This window comes from Desmodus rotundus, chromosome 12 (genome assembly GCF_022682495.2).
Source record: "Desmodus rotundus isolate HL8 chromosome 12, HLdesRot8A.1, whole genome shotgun sequence".
NCBI classification, from domain to species: domain Eukaryota; kingdom Metazoa; phylum Chordata; class Mammalia; order Chiroptera; family Phyllostomidae; genus Desmodus; species Desmodus rotundus.
In genome coordinates, this window is record NC_071398.1 from 12,318,696 (window position 1) to 12,336,247 (window position 17,552).

Consider the following 17,552-nt stretch of genomic DNA (forward strand, 5'->3'; position numbering starts at 1 on the left):
TTCTCCTAATGCCCTGTTCAAAAGGAAGATATTATTACTATAATTGCTATCCTGCTTTAGAACACAAAGCAAGGTCAATGTGAACAGGAAGAAATAGTTTAATAGCTTATAATCAAAGGAAGAGGTCTTGATGTTAAGTATTTGATTTAGGAAATTACTTAGGAAAGCTTCCTTATAATAATAGGTTAATGCATTAATTTTCTACTTGGGAAGAAATGGACATCAAAAGAGAATTAGATGATCTCCAGTGACCACAAATTAAAAAAAAAAAAATCTTAATGAATGCTAAGCTTTCAAATTAACTCATTGTTCTTTTGGCAACTCAGTGTGTGAACTGGACAGAGAAAAAAGATATCGGCCATTCTATAAAGAAAAGAAAATAGATAAGCTAAAATTTGTGCTAGTTAGGGCCCATTAATACCTCTCTATTGGAAACACATCTGTGGAAATTTAGAGCCGTGATTAGAAAAACCACACAGAGGTTTCTTGGCTGCGGTAGCGAAAATGTCATCACTCTGGTTTCTCCTGTATAGATAATAGCAGATGAATCCAAGTCAGACTGCATTTTTAAAAGGAAATAAATAAAGTGAACAAATATTTGTTGTCTTTTATTATTTTACTTGACTGAAAGAATTGGAAAAAAAACAGCAAACATAACAACCTTTTGTTTTCCCACAATGCAGTTTGCACTTAAAAATATTTAAAGTACGCACTCGAAAAATCACACCACAAAACTGAATGTTGCCTGACCCAGGGGTCTCCACTCTGTGCCTGTCGGACCTTAGGGGTCCCCAAAGGCGGTTAGGGCACTGGAGACCATTTTATGGGTTTTTCAAATTTTAATTTTAAAAAATTCATTATTTTTATCATTAAGAGGCAAAACTAAAAATGCACATTTTTCTTCCCTTAAAAATTATATCAGTAATCGTGCTGAGTTCTTTGACTCACCTTTGACACACATATATTTATAAGTACATACATATTTATATTTTATATATTTATCTACTTACATGTATGTGCATATAAACATAAAATATGCCACATGCACAGACACACATAATGTATACAAGACATCAACAAACTTATTCTGAGCCTACTGAGAGGAGTTTAGGACATAGTGTTAAACAGACCGTAAATATAAGCATTCTGGCTCTGAGACTGAGGGACACAAAGAAATAAATAATTATACTAAGAGGTACACAGCTGGAGGGAGAGATAAATAAATTATAAATTGAATGACTGAGACATATAGAGCACTATGAGAGTACACGCATGATGCTTCTAACCAAGTCCTCACCTTATGGAAAAAGGAATATCCACGTAAAAAAAACCCCAAATATAAGAAATCAGATGGGCAAAACTGAATAAAGTATTTTCCAAGCAGAGATAATAGCATTCCTGCAAGTGAGAAAAAAAAAGAAGAATATATCTTAATAAACCTCTTACTGTGGTTGACTGACACATTGCAACACGCATGAGGGCTACGGAGTATATGGAGGAGGTCCTTGGGGGTGGAGACTTGGGCAACATTGACATTGTCACAGTGTCACGGATCCCCAAAGGGGGCCTCGTGTTACAATCACAAGGACCTGCTCCACAAATGCTGTCTGACTGGCTCCACGCCTGGACATGTGGATTCCGTGGGCTCGGAAGGGTCCAGACAATCTCTCTCTGGCTTGTCTGTTTGCATGGCCCCAGTGGGGAAAGTGGACATACATGTGTATCCATCTCCCTCACTGAACAGCTGAAACTGAGGACACTAGAGGAGGTAGGCTGGTTCGGTATCTCTCAGAGAAGTGCACAGCAAGGTTAGAAATACAGATGCCCCACTTGCAGATCGGTGCACTTCCAACCACAGAGTGACATGGGGACTATTCTGGCACTGGGGCTGGTGCAGCCCAATGCCAAGTCCATCAACAAAATGTGGACTATTCTGAGATGAGCTGTCGATATGAAACACATCTCTTACTCTACAGCATCTCAGTCACCATCCCACCCAATCCTCTGCTCTACATTTAACCCCGGATACTTAACGGCTCCTGTAGGGCAAGGGTCAATTCGGCTCATGCCATCCAGGGTCCAGTCAAAAGATTAGTTTTGTGAATCTTTTTTGTCAAATAGAATTTTGGGGGGTGACATTGGTTAATAAAATTAAATGGGTTTCAGGTGTACACTTCCATGATACATCAGCTGTATATTGTATTGTGTGCTCCTCTAGGAAAAATAATTAAAACCATTTCCTCTGAATTCCAGTAATGTGTGTGCATGTGCGGTGTGTGTTTTTGATAAATGTGTTTGTTTTTATACATACACACACATATTTTTTTCTCCTTCTGGCAGGAAGTCGGGATACATTAATAAGCTAGTCAGAGAGTGGGAACAAATAAAACAGGGACATCTATACGTAATGAATTAAAAAGCTCAGTCTTGAAGTTCCCAAGAAGCACAGTGTGGATCGTTACCGAAGGGGAGAAAGTTAGGAATGGAGGAAGCGGGACCCAGCGCAGTCATCAGCAATGTCCAACAGAGCACAGTGCTTGGGGTTCTCCTCTGGCCAGTGGGAATATCCAAACGACTCTCACATGCTGAAGGGGGCCCAACAAGAAGAGACTGCAAGCAGAGCTGCTGGAAGGCTGTATTATAATCCAGGGTTGGCTATGTGGTTTTAGACCAAAGACCACTATTTCACCAAAGCCCACGAGTAATGGTCCATCCCCAGGAAAAAGAGAGGTCCGGTGAAGGCGAGGCAAGACGTGAGATCCTTCACGAAATAGTTAAGTTTCGGCAAAGAGCTGTATCCTGCAGGCAGCTGCAGACCTTATCCACAAGGAGAATCGGGGGTCTCAGCGAATTTCTGGAACGATTATTGAGTTGTGGCAAGTTGAACATGTGGGTTTATAGGGCTACCTCAGAGTGCGTGAGAGGACAGGCTCAGGCTGACCAGGGAGAGGGACTTAAGTGTAGGACAGTTGTCTGCGCATGGAGTTCAGACTGGGCCTACTTGAAAAGACTGCTTTAGACCTCTCATTTTCTGTAACTTTGTTACACCCCGGGATACTAGTAAAATAAGGCTTGTTAGTTTCAATTATTTAAGGGGATTACTCTTCATTGAGGCGACGCATAAAGACGTCAGCTATTACAGCAGGGTGTCATACTTAGGAATGTGAAATGTGTTTAGTTCAGCACTGTTCTTGGAACATGTTGGGCATTCAATAACATTCTTAATGAATGCATTAATCAATAATTAACTGTGCTATTTGAGAATATTCTTATTTAAAATTGAGTATATATTTGTTTCCTGTCCACTGCCCAGTAGGATGGGATTCATTTTTCTCTTTGCATGGCCTTCTTCCCATGATTTTAATTCTGTGAGTTGTTGCGATTTGATCCAATTACAGATTGTGTCTGTCTGACATTAAATACAAGCGAGGCTGGTAGGATGTTTTTGTCTGTGATTCTCCATTTTCTGTGTCCATTCATGCATATTCATCTCATACTTGCTCCCCAAATCTCCAAGTCTTCAGTTATATCCTTGTAAGATTGAGATCGCTTTGTTTTATTATTTCCTGCTAGGTTCCTCCAGCTCTGCAGCCACTAATTCCCAAAGCTGGGCATCAGCTCTTCACCCCTCCTTGTATTCAACTATCCTTTTCAGGACCCAAGTTTTCATAGAGAGATTCAGTTTACTTTTAATCCATTAGACCTTATCCTAAACATCCTAAACCAGTGGGAATCTGATAATTATTTACGAAATTATTGAAACATTTTTAATATTTCCACAAGCCTAAAACCACCTCCTTTGCTGAAAATGGGAACAAAGACACTTGCCAGCACTTTTAAGGACCTGTTACTGAGCAGAGTAACATCCGGTCAGCACTGCGCAGTGGCCGATGAACTCGCCTAAACATATGGATTGAATTTTGTGCCCACGGATTAATTTGTAAAAATAGGAAGATAAATCTGATAAGGTCACTCATTTCTGCCTTCACCGAAAACACTTCGGTGACTACCCATCGGCTGCCCGTTGCTTTGGGGATATTCTCCGTTTATATGGCCCATAACACCCTGCAAAAATCTCGCTCCGATCATTCTCTCCATCTTAGTCTATCTTTTGCCGGTGCGTTCTCCCTCTCTCCCTCCCTCCCTCCCTCCCTCTCTCCCTCCCTCCCTCCCTCCCTCCCTCCCTCCCTCCCTCCCTCTCTCCCTCCCTCCCTCCCTCTCTCCCTCCCTCCCTCCCTCTCTCTCTCTCTCTCTCTCTCTCTCTCCCTCCCTCTCTCATCTTATACACACATGTGTGTCTACATAGTATGGATGTTATTACATGTACAATCTCCTTGGATCTTGGAAACACTGACCTTTTAGTTCCTTGAACTTGGCATGATTCTTGACCAAAAATACCTTTCCAATGGCTTTTCTCTACACTCTTCTCTTCAAAATTAACTCTCTGCAACCCCAGAGCAAAATTCAAGCAGGGGATCCTTAGGTAAGCCATTCCTGACCAGGTCAAATTTGTTCAAGATAAATTTATCGAGTACCCACTATGCGCCAGGTACTGTCTTAGATGCTGGCCTTTAGTAGTAAATATATTGTCCTGGATATAGTCTCATCATTCCTTGCACTCTCCTGTACCACTTATCACTGGTGTAACTTAACTCCTATTAGTGTCATTCTTCAATAGTTATCGCCTCACTTGTCATTGCTCTCCCTGAAGACAGGAAGCATAAGTGCTTTTGCTCACTTTTTGAATTGAAGCTTTCAGTAGTTTGACACAATATTTGTAAGTGAGTAAATAAATAAAATTATGACTTAATACCATAAAGGTACAAGAATAAAAAGTATTTTTTGACAACTTAGGAAGTACTATCTATCCTGTTTCATAAGTAAAAAGTTTACCTATTTACAAACCACCCTCTTTTACGTTGAAGTGAGAGGTGAGTGAGACAAAGTGCACATATAAACACACAGAATACACACCTACGGAGAAAAAGAAAATCCATCACAGTCTGGCCATGTGTGGAGCCCAGCCACCTCTGACCAGCAAGGTCCTTGTAACCAGCGTCCTGGGGTATAAAGGACACTTTGGGCATAAGGACATTCGCCTTTGTTGCCTGCTTGATCTGATTCACCCGCAGACACACTTTCCTCTACTCGAACACCGTCTGAGCCCAGGATATGACCGACCAGTTAGCGGTTGCCAATGGCATTATACAAGAAGAACGCATTGCTGTTGTCTTTCCACAGCTGAAAACCCTCAGGATTACCTGGTGATTTTTTTCTCTTTGTAGAAGCGGGAAAATTTTCATTTTAATATTTTATTTTATTTTATTTTATTTTATTTTATTTTATTTTATTTTATTTTATTTTATTTTGTTTTATGAATGGACAGAAAAGGGAATGGTTTCTAGCACATAATAGAAAGCCAGTAGTTATTTGGAAAGGGAGGTGAGACACAAGATGGAGAGACTAAGCTAAACTCTGAGTCTCTGCTCTGTTCTAAGGATCTCTCTCCCCTTAATTGCTTCGCTTCATTTACCAAGAGTGCACGCATTAATTACTTTTATAGCTCCAAGTTTTATAATTCTATGTAACCTTTGCTGCTTTTATTTGGAAAACTTTCAGAAAACTTGCCCTCCTAAAATAAGAATCACCATTAAAAAACTGAGGTTTTTCCATGGGTCAGATTTTACACAATCGTCATAAACTTTTATTTTACTATTTAAATTTTTATTGGTCTCCTCTTTTGTGGGGTATTTCAATTTTAAAGAATTGAGTATTTATATGTATATTATGGTTTCCTTTTGCAAAGTAGACAGCAAGGAACTTCAGAAATCTTGAAATAAAAAGTCACTTGCAGTATCATTAAGTTTATTTTATTTCCCATTCTCATTACTATCATGGTCAAAATAATAGGTTCAATTTGTATTATGTTCTCATTACAACCTTGAATGAGGCATCAGAATTTTAATGCCTCATATTTTCAAAGAATTAGAGAGCATGCTCTACTACATTGACCTTTTCAATATTCCATATAAATGACTTACTAGAGACCGACTTTCAGAAAACGTGTTTATACTTCTTTCCTTCCCACATGGCAACTTCTTTCCCTCTTTATTTGGGAAGATGAGCAAGAGAAACTGTCCAATCAAACCCAAGTCCTGAAAAGGTCATAGAGTGTGTGTGTGTGTGTGTGTGTGTGTGTGTGTGTGTGTGTGAACACATATATACACATATTGTATATAGGTATATATAATATTGAATATACATAACCTTTTTATAATACAAATACAATGGCATCTTCAGTAATTTCACCCTGACGTTCACAGCCTGTTCAAAAAATAAAATTCAACATTGTCAAGTTAGGAAAAGTTTCTTCTTATCCTTACTTGTGAAATGCAGACTGAGGCTGGGCTTCAGAATTTGTGGTAGGTTACTTATAACATTCTCACTGTAATATTCTCTGATACTCCATGTTGGGGATCCCGCAACATGACTCCATTTGATTCTACAGAAATGGGGATCATAAAGAACAAGATAATAGTACCTAGTTTATGGAGAACAAATTAAGTGCCAGTCAACAATCTAATGTACCTCTATTAAAACATTCTCATCTCATTACAACCCAAGGTGTCGTCAATATCGGGAGTACACAGAGTAGGGCACACTAGGTTTCCAGTTGTGAGTATGCAAAACAGAGTTTATTCTTGTATTATTGATTAATTCTTGTATTATTTTCCATACGTAAAACTGTGAACCTCCTTTTGCCCCACCCCTCAAAGGTAAGAAATGGAAACACAGAGAGATCCATCTACTGTTCAAGGGCACATGGCTCAATTAATAAAACCAGAAGCAACTTAAATAACTTTAAAAATAAAAACCCTATCAAATATTTAATGTCATTATTAACATCATATTATAAAGCTTCATTTATTTTCTTGAGAAATATACTTCAAATTGTCATAATTGTATCATCCTGTTCACAACTTTGCTTTAATTTTCTAATGTTATCACTTTAGCCTGTTGTTACGATACGATTTTATCATAATGCATTATGCGGTAAGAGAGATGAAGAGAAATTGGAGGCATAGCCCTTTAACCTCGTGATCAGCGGGTAAATCACGAAGTCCGTAAGTGGGCAAATCAGCGAGTTTGTCATGAGATCTCCGTCATGTCCCACTGCAATCCAGTTTGGAGCTCAGGATTGTTTATTATTTTATACAGGTGCTACCTTAAATTGTACTAAAGCAACACAATAAAAAAAAACTTAGCACCACTTTTTGAATGACTAAATATTTATAATCACCCACTTAGATTTAATTTATACAATTACTTCTAAAACTTCCTTATTCTTGATTATATACTGAAAAATACAACTTGAGTGGGTGCTGGAGAGCTCGGGTGACATGTTAAACTGTTTTAAGAGCTTCTTTAGTTCTACATTTAATTAAGATTACTAGCATAGTTCTATTGGTAAAAATCATTCAACTCACAAACTTGTACATGTTAAACAATTATTTTCGTACTGCCTGATTAAAGATGCTCTAATTTAAACTTTAAACTAAACCAAAGTTTCTTCCCTACTCTACCTAACACACACATGCCTACTTTATAGACACTTAAAACAGATTTCCAAATTTTGATATAGAATTTAAAGACTATAATTTCCTGTGTCTTCTTTGTGGGTTTTGAAGGCTTAATTGCTATGTTATGGCTGCACTTATCAGAAACCATTGAAAAGTGTTAATTACTTTGTACTTCAGTTAGTTATGAATGCATGCAAAATTTAACTTTTCCCCTAGAAGCAAATAAAGTCCACATTTATTACATTACATAAAAGCTACAGAATTATTTAAAATAATTAAGCCAAAGGCAGTCATACTCCAAATTTTAAAAATTTGTGTGTTGCATAAAATTAATCTTGGAAAATTCTGTAAAACCATATAGTCGTTTTAATGAGACCAAATCACTGGAGGGGAATAAAAAATGCATGTGTGCACAGGTATGTGAGCATGTGGGCACATGTATATGCTGTTTAGCAAATACGAAAGTTTGGAAAAATTAAGTGAACCATGGAAAATCAGCATAGAAATGCCTTTAAAAAAATCCTTTGTTCCAACCACTTTCCTGGTACCTGGACCCCCAGTACTACACCTGGTTCTGGAATTCAGTACAAAATCTTTGCTACGATCTCTGTGCGAAGATGTCTACTGACCACAACTCACTACTATGTGAGGTGGTTTCCTTCTACACTTAATTTGGCTATAATTATTTTAACCTTTTTAGCTGAATTGAAACATACCACACAGTCAGTATGTTCACTGCAATTCATTAATTCATTCAAGAAATATTTTCAGCATCAGCTGTGTAACCAGTACTATTTTGCGTGCTGTCGTAGGAACGACAAAGGAGGCAGACAATTCCTGTCCTCATCTACAGCCCAGGGTAGGAGGAGAGCTACGTGATGTGAATGGCGATAAATAATAAGGAGAAAGCATTTAGCACCGGAAGGACCATGTTGTGATTAAGACACAACCCTCGGCACCAAAGTGGCCACTGCTACATAATCGATATAAGATCTTGGATTACTTCTCTCAGTCCAACTCTGTTAAGAACCATATGACTCAGAGTTTGACTTCGTTCTTGCCTCAGCATTCTGAAGTCTTAACTACGGCGTGGACATGGTGATTACGGTGGTGGTGGTGGTGGTGATGGTGATGGTGGTCTTTCACAAGGAGAGGGGCCGCGTCTTTGTCCACAGGCAGGCACTGAAATATTTGACTCCCATGTCTCAATTCATGTTCGCCAATTCAGTATGTATATATTTTAAATGAGAAAAGCAAGTACAATAAAGTGTGAATTGAGAAATACATAAAGAGGAAAAACCCCGCACGATGGTATTTTCAGCCCCGGGGAAGACTGGAAGGCCCCACGGCAATGGAAAAGTGATCTTTCAGAACTGCGGGAGTTGCCCATGCAGCCTGGCAGCTGAGTTAACCCCGCAGCACCGTGCAGCTGCAAGCTTCTGAGAGAGCTTGAAACTCCTCACTACAAGAAAAAGCTGCAACTACGCAAGGTGACTGAGGTTAACGAAACGTGTTGTGGAAACCATGCTGTAACATAATATATACACATATTAAATCCTTATATGGTACACCTTGGACTAATACAATGTAATAGGCCAAGTACACCTCAATAAAACTGGAAAAGTACCAGCCAGTTTTAATTTTTAAACTCTAACGTAAAATAGAAAGAGAAAGAAACACCTAAACATGATAAAGATGGATTACCAAGTACTACAGCAACTATTTTCCTGTACAGTAAAACATTAAAACCGTGACAATTCAAACCAGAAAGAGGGATGTACTATAGCAACCTAATTATTTCATGTTACTTTGAAGTTTTTAGCAATTGCGATAATAAAATAAAAGTAACATAATTAGCATACACATTAGTAAAGGTGTCACACTATCCCTATTTGGTGATGATTATATCTGTAACAACCAGAGTTTAATAAGAAAATGTGGTAAAGCACTTGGTCATAATACAAGTATACAGCAATCAATAAATTTTCCTCGCCTCCAGCAAAGCATATGCAAAATGGACACTGAAAAACCCATTCCCAATAGCGATTTTTTAAAAATGTAGGAATACATTTAATAGAAAAAAGGCACAAGACCTGTACGAGAAAAGCTGTACAATGGAAAGGCTTCATCAACAGCATTGGTATCGTGACAAATTGTTCTAAAATTAGTAAATACATTGAATGAAGTTGCTGTTGAAACTGCAACAAGATCAAAATGGTGAAGAACTGTGTACATTTACCTTCATTGTATATAAAAAGTAAAAACTCAAAAACAGCTAAGAAAACAATACAAATAAGCAGTGATGGGAGACATATCGGAAAAGCAGCAGGTGCTATAAAGACACTGCGAAAACAATGCGGGGAAAATAGAAACTACATTACAAGATAAGTATCCTGGCTACATACAAGGAATAGATGTATTAAATTGTCATTTTCTGTATGTTGTTTCCCCCCTCTTTTTCCTCCCTCTTTATCTCAGCTTTCATTCAGAATCTCTCGTGTCTAGTTTCAGTGATACATATTTTAACTCTTATTTCCAGTCATGCACCATGCCTATTTCCCATGAAAACGATGAAATCCTAAACCTGACAGACATGGGACAGGGATTTTTTTCTCTTTATAAAGGAATAACTTATTTTAAGTGTTATTCTTCTAGCTGTTTAAATGCCAAAGTAAGTCAATCAAAATATAATTGACTCTAATTGGGGCTCTTACAAGCTGTTAATCTCTTTTAGAAGTTAATAAGAGGTGAAAAATTCATCTATGGCTTTAAATATTTTAAAAAATCAAATCTTCCTAAGAAAATATGTCATTGTGGATTAGAAAAATGTATAAATTTTTCTAAAGCGTTACTCATTAAACCAGAGATACTTCTACATCCAAAATCAATAGATGGGTTCCTGGCACCATTTTTTTGACTGTCACAGTGATTTCCTAAGAAATGATGCAAGTGATAAATAAACTTTGTTGTGTGTGGGGATCTAGGCAACAGCAAATTGAGAGCTCAACTGTGAACTTCCTGAGGGCGGAGATTTTGCTTTATCTTTCTGTGTCACCAGCGACACTGGGGCCTGGAAGAGAGTATGGTGTAAGTGAAGTTTGAGAAATAAATAAGTACCTTTCTGTTGGAAAAATGGCAGTTTCTACCATTGTAACCTCTAAAACGAGTCCTTGTTTTTAAAGTTAAAACAAAGATGCCCTCTTTGTTCCACTAACCACACACACACACACATTAGGCAAGAGCTTATGTCTATATACTTCGGCTTTCACCGTATATAAACTAGTACAGATTCGGAGGCGGGGTTAAATTCTTTGAGATTGTCTACAGCTTATAACACCTGTTATTTGAAAAAATCCATGTTTGCTCAAGCGGACACTATCCGTTAAAACTCTGCTATCTAGTTAGACACTTTCTATTCTCATTTAGATTTTTATCTCTGAGGTGTAGCTCCATAGGGGGAGAGCACACAGGGGTTGTAAATGCCAAGTTAACACAAAGCCAACGAGGAACTTCCTGGAGGGAAGTGGCTTGTGTGCATTTCATATGACACAGGCCTGGAAAGATATACATGATGTCAAAACATTCTGCCATTTATTTTAAAAGCTGTATCTTTCTATTTACTTTGTTAGTTTATTTGATTCATTACATTCCACATTTGAGTGAAATCATACGGTACTTGTGTTTCTCTGACTGGCTTATTTCTCTTAGCGTAATGCTCTCAGGTTCATCCATGCTGTTGCAAAGATTTCCTTCTTTTTCACATCTGAGTGGTATTTCATTTTGTAAATGTAACATAGCCATCAGAGGGAAGAAGGTTGTGGGTCTGGGTATTAAGCAAAAAAACCCCCCAAAAACAAAAAACCCGCACAAAAATCCCTCATAGGCACAGACAACAGTATGGTGATACCAGGAGGGGAGGGGGATGGGGACTAGTAGAGGAGAGTAAAGAGAGGGATAAATGGTGAGAAAAAGACTTGACTTGGGGTGCTGAACACACAATATAGTAGACAGAGGATGTGTTGTGGAATTGTACCCCTGGAACCTATGTAATTTAATAAACTAATATCACCCCAATAAATTCAGTAAAAAAGCCAGATTTTTTTCATAAAATATTCACTTTTTAATTTTTTACAGACGGCAGCATAGTTTGCTTTATACCCAGCAGTGACACTGTGCTCTATGGAAATAAGCGCATGAGAAGTGGAAAATGTGAATAGGTTCTTATCCACAATGAGTAAAGTGTTGGCGAACAGGACATACAAGAAAAAGCAGACGGAAGTAGGAGTATTGAGCTGTGAGCAGTGAATGTTCCTGGACAGCGGACTACCTGTTTCTGAGGACGTGATGGCCATGACAGAGAACGAGGACAACAACCCTGGTTCACTGTCGTTCCTCTGAGCAAACACCAGATGCACCTCAGTTGCTAGCAGTGGGAGAAGGGACTGGGCTGCTACACTCTAAACAGAATAGAGACTCATTAACATTTAGAGTCTAATGGAGATTCCAACATCTCTACATTCCCTAAAGTGTTTAGACACACAGCTGGTTCAGGTATATCTATTTGGAAGAGATTCATGAATTTACCACTTACTGTCTTTTGTAATTCAGACAAGATGATCTATTGTGATCGTGGACAAGAACTTAACTGACTCTAATCAGGAGATATTTTGGGTTTTGAGGAAAGAAAAGAAAGAAAAGAAAGAAAAGAAAGAAAAGAAAGAAAGAAGGAAGGAAGGAAGGAAGGAAGGAAGGAAAGAAAGAAGGAAAGAAAGAAGGAAAGGAAGGAAGGAAGGAAGGAAGGAAGGAAGGAAGGAAGGAAGGAAGGAAGGAAGGAAGAAAGAAAGGAAGGAAGAAAGAAAACCACAATGCAAACATGTCTCAGCATTTCATGAAAATCAAAATCAGCACAAACTATCTGCTGGGTCCAGACCACCTAACTCGAATGTTTATCCAAATATTATCTTAAACCTTAGTTTCACAGAACTTAGAAAGGGGAGTTGATCGCCCCTGAACGCACAGTTGTAAATATCCCTTTGCATAAGCACATTAATGATCAAATATTAGCTTACCCTTTTGTGACATTTTCTGAAGTTTAATTTTTGTTTAATTGAAAGTGTGTTAGAGCTGCTGTAACATTCAGGGGCAGGGCTCTGGGGAGACCACACACTCTGTCTCCTTAAGTACATATTGACCCAGCAGGCTAACCTTTGGAGGCAATCATGGCAGCTGTCAACAGGATTGTATGCTTCAATATTGACACATGACAATTATAGCATGCTTTCTCATTTGATGACAAAGGTGATGATTAGCAAAACAGGATGTAAATCATGTATTTTTCCAATTAAAAAGATGTACCACAGCATACAATTTAACCAGATATTTTCTACTCCCGATACAATATTAGCTTCCATTATTGGAATTATTGATATAATTCCTAATACTTTACTCATAAGTGGTCATGATATTCTAAAAATTGCACTCACCGGCCATACTTCAGTTCGACTAACATTTATTTATTTGCCTAAAATTTGGGTAAGTTCTAAGTACATTAGCCCTTTCACCAATACCTGAGTTATCAACATTCCACTTGACAGAGGAGAAAACAAGGCTTGTAGCAGTTCCCAGGTTGTCTACAGCAGATCTGGGACGTGATCTCCGATTCTGTATTTCCAAGTCCAGTGCTTTCCCAACACACACTCACATGCCTTTTAATAATGAAAGGGCAGGGTGTCTTAGTCTGTTTGGGCTGTTAGAACAAAAATGCCACAGACACTATAAACCATGGAGATGTATTGCTCACCGTTTTGCAAGCTAGGAGTTCCAAGATCAAGCTGCAGGCAGATTTGGTGTCAGGGGAGGGTCTGCTTCCTAGTTCATAGGTGGCCACTTTCTCACTGTTACCTCTTAGGCAAAGGGGATGAGGACACTCTTTGGGACCTCTTTTATAAAGGCACTAATCCCACCCATGAGGGCTTCACCCCCATGACTTAGTCAACACCCAAAGACTCTCCTCCTCCAAGTACCAACACACTGGGAATTATGTTTCAACATGGGGATTTGGAGGGGGTGTGCAAACACCCAGTCTACACAAGAGTGTGTGTCTGTTTGTGGGGGGGGGGGTTGTGCATGTGTGTATCTGTTTGTTTCCAGGGAATTCCAGTGAACCCATACACGTTCCTTTGAACAGCAGGTACAAACGCCTTACAGCTCAACATTCGCATTCATTTATCTTATTTTATTAAAGATTTTCTTTCTTTTTACAGAGTGGAAGGGAGAGAGAGAGGGAAGAGAAACATCAGTGTGCAGTTGCCTGTTGAGTGTCCACCAGGGGACCTGGCCCGCAACCCAGGCCTGTGCCCTGACTAGGAACCCAGTCAGCAACCCTTCGGTTCACAGGTGGCAGGCAGTCAGTCCACTGAGCCACACCAGCCAGGGCTCAATATTCGCATTTAATGGCCCAGTATGTTCAGTGTGACTTTCTTGTTAGTTCTGTTGCAGTCAACTTAATTATTAAAAATAACAATCAGACACTGAATGTCAGATGGCATTTGCGTTACTCTATTTCAGATGCAACAGAAGACTGTGTCTCTAGCCCAAATTAGACTACTAGGAACGGTATGCTTTGTCAAAACGGGAGCAGAGAGAAAGCCGGACAGTTCCGCCCAAGACTGAAGCTCCAGCGAAGAGAGGAACCTGCAGCACTCAGGCATTTCTCCCTAGAGAAATGCCTTAGGTGAAGTTTCTCTCTCAGACATCCACTGATGCCCGGAGTGATCCTTCCCTTTCCTGTTACTTTAGACATTTCTTTTTCACTTCATATTTTACTTTAAGTCATCTAATATACTGTACATTCTAACATAGTATTATTCTGGCTTTTAAAAAAAATTTTACACTATTCTAGCCATTATACTCCATACTCCATAATGGTTTCATCCGCTTTTATGTATTCTGCTCCAACTCCAGAATCCAGGACAGCACTGGGCACCTGCTAAATGTGCAGTAACTATTTGTTAATTTGTTGCATAAAAGGAGGATGTGCATTCAGCCTTGAATTGAGTAGTGTCATGGGCCACGTGGCTGTGAAATTGCCTGATTCTGAATCTGAAATGTTGCGGGTGAACATTCGAAGCGACATCACCAGCTCTCATTTCCTAATCTTGGAGCCCCAGGTCAGAACTGCTTTTCTTTCATCTCTCCTCATCCTCAGATATGTTGAAGAAGCTGTCAAAGGCAGTTCGAAAGGAGGGGGTAAATAGCCTGGCGAAGCTGTGAATAAAATTTCCCTCATTCATGTGATCTCTTTTTATTAAAAAGGTCTCCCAAGCTTGGACCCCTGAGCCAGGCTTAATGAAAGTTATTTGCTTTTAGCTTAGAGTGTGAATTGCCCCTTCTCATTCTCAGGTGGAGTCTACCATTGACAGCAGGCACTGAGTTCCGCAGGGGTGGGGGGGGGGGACTCTTTCTACTGTAGATTCTGTCCCTTTGTCCTCCAGTGAATGGCTTTAATTAAAATAACTAAGTGACCTTTGTCGTGCTCTCTTTTGGTTACAAGAATATTCTCCAAGTCTCAGATTTGCCCTTGGATAGTTAAAAAATATTGCACTGAGAAACTCCTTTTATTTTTTTCTAAATATTTCTTGTAAATATCTCTTATTTTTATTATTTTATTATTTATTTATTATTATTATTTTAATGTTCAATTACAGTTGTCCCACCATTTTCCCTGTGGCTCTCCCCTGCCCCGCCCCACCCCACCCCTCCAGCCAATTATGACTGAATATTTTAGTTGATGTCTTCGATTGATGAATACAGTGGTGGGCAAAAGTAGGTTTACAGCCGTAGTCCAAGAAACAGTTTATTCTTGAATTATTTATTAATTATTATACTAGTTATTTATATTATTTGTCTTATTATTCTTATTCTTATTATTTCAGATCCTAACCTATGATTGAGCTTTTAGGAATGATGACTGATAATTTAAACTACTTTTGCCCACCCTTGTATTCACACCACAAGCAAATTTAATATACGTCAAGCCAGGACAACAGCAAATATTGAATGTCCTTCAATATTTGTTTCTTTGGGGCCTAACACAATGCTTGAGGCTTAAAAGTACTCAAAACAAACTTAGTGTACGAAAGAAGCAATGAATTATACGCTTAATTATTTATAAGAAGATTGAGAATGATTTGAAATCATTACAATGTAGTAAAACTACTTTAAAAACATACTGTATTTTTCAGACCATAAGATGCACCTGGGTTTAGAGGAGGAAAATAGGAAAAAAAATTCTGAAGCAAAATGTGGTAAAATATTTAATAATGTAAATAACAATATTTCACCAATGTAAATGTAAGCTACGTCTGGACTATAACACGCACCCCCATTTTCCTCCCAAATTTGGGGGGTAGTGCATCTTATAGTCTGAAAAAAAGGTATTTAAGTAAAAATTCCTTGTTTTGAGAGAGATCATGGTTGCTCAAAATAAGAATAAGGTGACTAGGTTTGGGGGAGGACTTATTATTTATGTTATATCAAAAATAGTTATTGAACTGTGCACTATGCAGATTGATAGGTTTGGTGAACAGTGAGCAGTGAGCAGTTTCGGACTCTCTCTTTAGCAATTATATATTCTTATAGCAGAAACTACATTAATCTGAAAATCGCAAGCATTACAAATATTTATATTTATGTTAAGCTATATGAAAGAAATAAAAGAGTTTTATAACAGGGGAACCCAACCGAAACTGAAAGTGAGAATGTAGGTAGAGGAGAAAGCTCCCCACCTCTGCTCCCCCCTCCAAACGGCACCGGGACAGAAACATTTAATTTGAAGCAAAATCAGCTGTCACATCGGGCAGTAAGGAGTAGAACTTAATTCCAGGCAGAGCAAATAGCAGGTGTGAAAGACCCGGGAGAGGGCCCACTGGAAGAATGACGAGCAGCAGTAACAACAGCAGAAAAGTGGGTATGCACGGCAATGCGGGCCAGGTAATACGGGCCAGGGCGGCCACGTGAGAGACTGTGGAGTGAGTTCTAAAATCAGTGACACAGCATTAACTGATACTGTTCTTATTTTAAGATGATTCCATCTTCTGTATGCAACCTTGTACTTAAAGTGAGGCTACCGAACATAAGGCCACTTCAATCGTCCACATGACAGTCACGTGAGCTTCGGGGGCTTCGAGACTGGCTGGGGGACCCAAAGTACCTAGGGAGACTTGGCTCATATGCTAAGACTTGACTGAAGACGATGGCCTGAAGGAAATCAAATTTGCTGTCCTGCTCTGGATATGTTAAGCCTGGCATCACTGTGAGAAATGCAAGGCAGATACCAACTAGGCATTTTCATATTTGCACAACCTACACACAGCATCACACATGGTTCTGCAGGGGACATGAGGGATCCATAGTAGAGAAAAATTTTAAAAATCAACAGCTTCTAAGTAATATTTATAGGGAAGAATGATAACTTGCAGGCAGAAGGGTGGAAGAAAATCTCTGGACATGGAATAGCATAGAAATGAAAGACAATGAGCTTTAATAAAAGGTGGCAACTGTATGCAATGATTGGGACTAGGGATGGGGATGGGTACTGTCAATATTATCTTCATTTTATAAAGGAATAATATGGAGTTCAGGAAGACTAAATAACATGCCCAAAATTATAAGTGACAGAGTCAAAATTTCAAGTCACCTTCTTTTTTGACTCTAAACTCTCCTCTCACTACATCCTGATATCCCGATTTGGATACTAACACAAAGTAATTGAACCTATTTGCTTGTTTAGACAGAACACAATAATCAGAGCCTGGCCTCTGCAAGAAGAGCAGGCAGGTTCAGGCGCATCCGTATTAGAAGGCAGCATCGGGGTCTCCCCTGCCCAAAACTAGCCACCTTCTCATGACTGACCTGCAAGTCTCGTGGCGGGTCTGCAGGCTTGACTCCGGAATTTCTCCTGTTTGCCATGAA